This window comes from Chaetodon auriga, chromosome 8 (genome assembly GCF_051107435.1).
Source record: "Chaetodon auriga isolate fChaAug3 chromosome 8, fChaAug3.hap1, whole genome shotgun sequence".
Lineage (NCBI taxonomy): Eukaryota > Metazoa > Chordata > Actinopteri > Chaetodontiformes > Chaetodontidae > Chaetodon > Chaetodon auriga.
Genome location: NC_135081.1, coordinates 10,061,870 through 10,070,000, shown reverse-complemented (window position 1 = coordinate 10,070,000; position 8,131 = coordinate 10,061,870).

Here is an 8,131-nt window from a genome sequence, read left to right as displayed (position 1 = left end):
AAAGGAGAACTGCAAGCAGCCTGGCAGTTGTTATGTAGGGAGCACACACACAGACATGAACACACACATGCTTGATGTCGACAAAACAACAGGAGGAGATTACAGTAGCGTGGTCCTGCTGCAAGACGTTGACATTTAAGTGAAGCTTACAGTACAATATTAATCAGTTTGATTGGCCTTGATAATTTGTGATCATATGAGCACGTAAAAGACAACTTCTAATTGTTGGTGTCATCACTTGTGCTCTGTTATTTTCATTTTAAAGCTAGCCTCAACTGCTCGACCCCTCAACAAACATACAGCAATGTCACAACTGTTAGATGTAAACACAATAAGCACTTTCCCTCTCATCCTGCTCTAAACCCAGCTCGGCAGTGTGAGGGGTTACATGTGCATTTTTACCCAGCACAAGCCTACAGTCATTTTTGTGCAGTTGACAGTGACGCACTGCCTGAAAAGAAAGCCATTTCAAGGGGAAAGCATCGATATGTAACACATACGGGCACAAAATAAAACCCTGGAAATGCATGGCGAGGCAGAGAAACACACAGAGCCGCAGAGAATGATTCAGATGTATGGAAGGCCCGAGTGAGAGAAGGTTTGCCATTGTGTGATAAACACAAACACAGATGCATTTAGGCTTTGATTTCAGGTTGCTTTTCACTGCTCGCAGTGGGAGCTGTCCTAAAGAAGCAAACCTCACACACACACACACACACACACACACACACACACACACACACACGCACACACACACACTCACACACACCATGGACCGGACTGATAGGATTAGAGGCTGGTGCTATAGTCGCTCTCTCCCTCTCTCTCTCACTCTCTCTCTCTCTCTTTCTCTTCCTCTCTCACCCCCCCCCCCCCCCCCCCCCCCGAGTCTGCCAAGCCTTGATTATTCACAAGGTTAGTTCCTGATTGCCTATAGCAGTAGCAGACACAGGTTCATTATCTCCCCACCTCTTTTCCTCCCTCTCGCTCTCTGTCCTTCTTGCAGCATGTTCACGCACGGCGGCTGAGAGGAAAGGCTTGATTCGCGCAATAACAAAAATTTACAGGCTCACAAAAGCCCCACTGAAAGGCGGTGTGGCTGAAATGGTACATGTCAAATTATCTTTGCATTTTTCATTTTTAACGGTAAAAAAAATGAAATAACACTTCAAGAGAAACACAGTGTTCCTCGTCGGTGCAATTTTCAATTATCTCTATCACTGCTATGTGTTTCTCTTCCTGCACTCTTCCCTTGTTTTCCATTTAGCTGAAACGCTGAATCAGGCTTTTGATGTGATAATTAGGGAATTTGATTGAGAATGAAGAGAATGATTTTATTGTTAAGATAATTAAAACATTTATTCAGCCTACTTTAGAAAAACGTGTCTATCTATCTATCTATCTATCTATCTATCTATCTATCTATCTATCTATCTGTCTCAATAAGACACAGGTTTTTTATTCATATTCGCAGTGGTCTGAGTTGGCTGCACAGAATATTATTTATGCATTTGAGGACGAGGTCAGGTGTCAATGATATTAATGAGAATACAGCAGAACTTGAGACAGGCAGGTTTCGTAGACTGCCAATGACACCGTACGTATAGGTGTGATGGAGGATATCAGTGCCGCTGCAGCAGGCTTCAAAAGGTAGCCGTCGGCCAGCCCTCCGCTGTCACAGTGGAGCCGTCGTTAGCAAACCTCCACCAGCAGCGCCGGTGAAAATACGGGAGGATTTAAAGTAACTGAAGTAGAATTTCAATCAATTGATGGGTTTTTTGCTCTAAAACATATTTGCTTTTAAGAGTAATTGTTGTGATATTTCTCCACAGATATTCCAACAGCGAGTGAAGCTTTATTTATTTGTTCCACTCTTGTTGTCAGGATATCGAAAGAGTGTTAGTTTTTCCCCTCTGTCTGTGGGACAATGTCCCCATTCTGAGGCAAGTGTGAGTGTAGTGTTGACACATGTTAGTGCTGGCTGATTAGTCGACACATAAAGGACCACGCTGCTCCTCCATCACTATTCAGCCATTTTGTCTCCCTGTCTGTCACACTGGTGGAGTGGATGTATGTGTGTGTGAGAGGCTTTTGTTAAGGTAATGCAGGGGAGGGAGAAAGAGCGAGGGAGAAGACACCGTGAAAAATTACACAGACCACAGCCAAGTCCCGATGACCCAGGGATGCTTTTCTCTTTAAAGTCTGCCCATCGGGATTGTGCAGTTTCAGACAATTTCCCTCAAAAGTCATGATTCTGTAAGAGCAGGGAAACACGTGAAATAAAATGTTTTTAATGATAAACTGGTAGGAACGTGCAGCGTGGGTCTGTTGTCTATTGTGTCCTAAGTGGATTAACAGAGCGGTCAGTGAGACAGACAGCCAGAGTGGCAACCATAACCGTTGTTTACAAGCTTGTGTCGCCTCTGTCGCTTCAAATTTTCGTACGATGCTGATTTGTTTTCTTAGGCTTTTCCACAATAGTGGGGTGGAGTTGGTCCAAATTTGCTGTGTAATCTTTTTGATAAAAGCATGAAAGTTTGCACATCTCACATATTTGCAAACATTTTATATATTTAAAGATTCTTCAATATTGCTGCATGTGCTCAGATGGCATTCTATAGATTTTATTGTAACCTGCTGTTATTTTAACATAGTTTTTAGAAGAGATGCATCACCAATTTCAGACACTAAATTCAGGATTTCTAAATACCATGCAGCGAGCAAAGTACAGCAAGCTACTGTACCTTTCTGCAGAGCACTGCATCTATTTAGAAATGAAATTGTTATTGTTAAATTATGAAAAAGGTCACAATCAAATCTGTCTTTGCAATTTTTTTTTTTTTTTTTTGATTTTCACATCCCATTAAACAGAACAAATTTCCAGTAATGTTCAGTATTCCTAAATGTGTCATTTTAGCATTTTCTCTATGATGTAACAGGGAGATATTTAAAAACACAGAGATATTAGTCATCTTATAAGAAATCCAAGGCAGTCATTCAGTAACCTCACAGACACATATTTATTTCTTAGAAATAAACTCTGTGATAAAAACAGTTTATTAATATCAGCATAGTTTAATACCAAGTGAAGTCAAACTGAATGTTATGGGAAAAGTCTTCGCTATTACAACAAATAAATGTGCCGCCAACAAAAATCAGATCATTTACAGGACATGATCAATATTTTACCAAATTTCAGTGAAACTGTTGTAAATACATCAAAAGTTGCAAACACACAAAAGGTGGATCCTGAGTATTATTATCAGCTTTATTTAGTCTGTAAACCAAAATGTTCAACGATCAACATTAATATATTGTTTTAACTTCAGGAAGTAAATGACTGATTCAAATATGAGAAAGCAAATACGACCTTCTCAATGATTTATTATTGTTGTCATCATTATTACTATTATTATTATTATCATTAGTAGTAGTATTAGTGTTATTATTACAGTAGTAATAATAATACTAATAATACACTGACATGTTGGGTAGATTGGTGTAATTAATTAGCACAATTTTGTAATTGTTGGAGAGAATAAAAACTGTAAATAAATTGTACCTAATAAATAGAGTCGCGCGTGTGTTTGAACAGCATAGCTCCCCCTCTGGCTTTCAGGTGGCCTAACATCTTAGACACACCTCATTTGATGGATCCAGTTTGTGGGCAAAGTCACACGAATGTTGGTTCATTCTGTTTTTCAGTCTGCGTCGTCCTGGCTTTTATTAAAATGTTATAAAGCGAAGGAGCGTCGTCTCAGCTGCAGAGTGTATGATTAGTTTCAAGGAAAACATGCAGTAATGTGTTTAATAGAAAAATATTGAACCATTGCTCTTTTTGTTCTTGCCTCAAGTTCAATTTGTTCCTCTTCACACAATTGCACATAGTTTCCTAGAAAATCAACCACTGTACAACCACCTAAAACAGACAACTTGTAATTCAGTATCAGTACGAGCTTGAAAGCACAGGTTCTGTGTTGTCATGTGACTTGAAGTCTGTATCTATTGTGTGTTTGTGCTGGGTCAGTGTGGTGCTGCAGATATATTGACGGCACTCACAATGGAAAATACATACAGTATACTCTTCATCTTTTGATCAGACTATTCACAGCGATCACATTTTTTCTTTCATGTTTCTAATCACGCTGCACAGTTTTTATAAATACACACAGCTTTTCGGATTCATTATCCTGCTGCGTGCTCCTTATCTCTGCTGATAATAAATACTCATATCTTTCAGATTTATTATCATGCTGCATATTTCTTATCTCTACAGGTAATGCATACCTCTGTATGTCTTCACTTAACCTTGCCCACTAAAATGATAAGATTTCTATAGTTTCTTAAGTACTCTGAATTAGATGATGCTGTGATTTACCTCCAAGGCCTTGAAGTCACCTCAATTCAAACAGCGTGTTCCACATATTTCTCCTCTTTCTGCTTTTTCTTTTGAAAACGATTTCAATAGACACAAGTTGCCCAAGGTTGTGTGTGAGTACGTGTGATGGAGTCTTCAGTACCTATTAATGTGCGTTACATTGTCCAAACACATCTTGTGGTTGGTGTTCTGGAAAGATAGCTGGTCTGTTCTATCATTAACAACATAATTAAATCTGAGATGATTTTCAGCAGTAAAAATTCAATTTTGGGTTGAGGCTCATTGAATTTTGGAATCAATTTGGATTTCTGGTCCCTGCTTAAACATTAAGACAGAAGATAAATAATATCCACCTCTCCACTGGTGTCTGGTGGCTTTCTTGCCTTCTCTTTTCCTCCTGTTATCAACAGGAATATAAACTGCACCCGCTTTTGTTTGTCCTGCAATAGCACTGAATGAGTTGTAGATTAAGAGCTTAGCGTGAAGGTGCATGAAGTCTATGATAGCATTAAGACGACGGCCTGTTAAGCCAAATGATCTTTTAACGTTTAAAAAGAGCGTCTTCTCCTCGCCATTGATTCATCAGCTGCATCCAGTCCTGTTAGCTTTGATTGAGGCCTGCGCTATGGGCTGCTATTCACGTCCAGCCATCTATGTAAACAGAAAAGCGTCGTCATGATGGTGTGTGTGAGTGTGCGTGCATGCGTGTGTGTGTGTGTGTGTGTGTGTGTGTGTGTGTGTGTGTGTGTGTGCTGCAGCCTTTTAAACTGAGGTTTAACATCCACAATACTCCTTCTCTGTTGTCCTTTTTTTTTCTGTCCATTCTCCATATCATGAGCTCATACACACACACACACACACACACACACACACACTCAGTCAGTCAGACCTACGGAGGATCAGTCATGCTAGAGGTCTTCTATGGGCAAACATGACATTGTTGTCTATAAGCTGCTTTGGAGCAAGAGGAAAAGTCTAAAGGACAATTCCGAATAGTTTGCTCAAGCAAAGGCTTTCTCACTTCACGTATAGCTCGGTGTCGGTGCAGCAGGCTTTGTACGGAAGGGGGAGGGCGTCAATTTATGCTCGGTCCAGCCCTTACCCGATGTGAATAGACGCCGCAATTGATTTGCTAATGATAGAGCATTCACTCTTAATAAGATGGCTATAACAGCCTTGTCCTTCTCCGTATTGGAATGTTTGGAAGAAAATTGGCTTCCTAAATTGATTAAACTGAAGGTGAGCTGGAGCCAGCCGTGCAGGATGTTGTTCTACGCTGCGGAAAGATGATTTCAGATAAATGTGATACAGCTGTTTATGTCAGTGTTATTGCTTGAAATTCTTGGGGCTAACCAAATTGTAATTATTGAATGAGTGGAAATATATGCTCAGTGCTGATTTATTAGATGAATTTGAATATAATCAATGCTCTGGGGAAGCGCTCTCCTCTGCTCAGAGGAGGATGTCTGGCTCCAGCTGCCAATATCAGTATCATTTGTTTTACATGCAGACTCTCACACGGTGTAGTTTTACAATTTATATTTGTGTGTGCAGTATTTTCACTCATTTTTGCTTTGACTATTTTCATTCTTAAGTGTGTGTGATTTTATTTTGTAATGGACCTTTTTTTATTCTCAGTTCATGTTCTTATTCTATTCATGAACACATTCAACTTTTTAAAGACGTGTTTTCACTTGAGTTTCAGATTAAAGAGGTCAGATTTTGACTTTGTACCTATTAGATATTAATCAGTGATAATTTTCTTTAACACGAAAAACAAGACAGTTAATGATTATTGTTTATTTGTCACATTTGATCATTTTTTGTCCTTCCATACACATCGGGCAGCTGTAATAATGTGCAGTGCTGCCTGGCATCATTTTAGCTTTGCATGATTTATGTTTTCTAGTTTATCTATCCAAAAGTAAACCACATCTTCTACGTCATGACTGAAAATCAGTGTGGAGCGCCATTTGAAACTGCTCTTCCCCTGCTATTTCCCATCAAACTAACATTCACTCTCTTGCGGCGTGTTAAAATTATTTCTTAGTTCATAATGATATGACAATAATAATGACAGTCATTAAGACATGCTGTGCATGTGACACAAATGGCATATAAATCCAGATGTGACTGGCTCTAATGAGCAGCTGTTGACGATAATCCAGCTGATAAGTGACTTTTAGAAGCTTTAAACCCTTCAGCTGCAGTATCTCTCCATGTGGAGTTTAATTTCAACATGACATCATGAGATGTAATGAAGTATCAGGGAGCAGTGTGGTATAGCTTAGAGCACCAGCCATATACCCGTGGTGTCATGTTGATTGCAGTGCAGGGTATGGCCTCCCTCTGTCCGTCTTGTATTTACTAAAACAGAGAAATGCCATATAAATGACCTTCAAAACAAATTAGTGCTGAAGCTGCTCAGATATCTGTGAGCACAACCCGTGGCCTCCTCTGTCCATAGGCTTGCTGAGCTAGTCGCCATGTCGTTGCTTTGCACTGAGGGTGTGATGGATGCAGCGCAAGAAATCTCAGCGTGATTTTACAAGTACACCTCAGTGCCGGCACATCACACAGCTGCACTGTGTAACTGTGAATAGCTGTCATTGGGTTTCAGCTGTTTCTTACTCTCAGACCCTCAATTTCCTCTAGTAGAAATCGGTATGAGTGTTGCCTCTCTGTCTGCGCAGGATGGATACGGGATGGAGGACTTTTTACCATGGCAACCACTAATGCAGTATAGATGCGGGGACTGAGCCTCGGCTAGTGTTGTAATAATGCAGGATTCATGGAAGGCAGGTGAAATGTCATCTGGGCTGTTGTTTTAAATGAGCAAGGAGCGCTTTTGATGTCGACTGTGGTCAACACTGAATCCCACTTGGCTCTGCTGTGGAAATAAGGGTCCTGTATTAGTTCAGCACCGCAGCATCCTTTCTGTTCAGTTTCCTTTCAGCAGTTTGTTGATGACAAAAGACTATCTCTCCTCAGCATGGCTTCCTATATTGCATTATAGCACCACTATATAGCACACTCTGCCAGTATTGTCAAGTGCCTCCTTCACATTGTTTCTTATATCGGCTTATACTGCCCAATCCTCATAATCCCACTGTAGCCTGAGTCAAATATCTGGTCCCTGCAGTGTCCTCTCACCTTCTTGTAGGATGTGATTTCTGTACCCTCCTCTTACTTCTCTTCACACACAGGATTACAGCTTTGAAAAGTGACACCTAACAGGTTAGCGTGGAGTTTTGATTGAAGAAACTTTCTGGTTAATGACCTTATCGTGTTTGCCGTCAAAAACAGTTTCACCACTGTATATTCAGAGGGGAATAAGGTGATGTTTAGATGATGCAATGTTTGCATGTCGTGTGTAAAAAAGTAAAAAAAAAAAAAAAAAAAAAAAAAATCTCAGTGCGGTGTAGCAAACTAAACAAAATAGCAGGCAGAGCTAGAGCAGCATGATATTTCACTTAAAGCTAATTCAAATATATTTTTGTGGAATATTCAGTTCACAGTCTGTTTCATTTCTATTTATGTCTATTTCTACCTATTTCTTTCATTTCCCATGTCTAAATCAGTGAAATCTAATATCCTGTGCATAACCAAAGTTGGTATATTACCATGAGAAATAAATACAGTGTAAATTTGACACTGGTCACAGATTGAGACGTCTACAGTTCCTCGAAAAGAAATGATAGGTTTGGTTTGCCCCGCTGCGTGAGAGCCACTTCAAGAAGGCCATAAGTCACA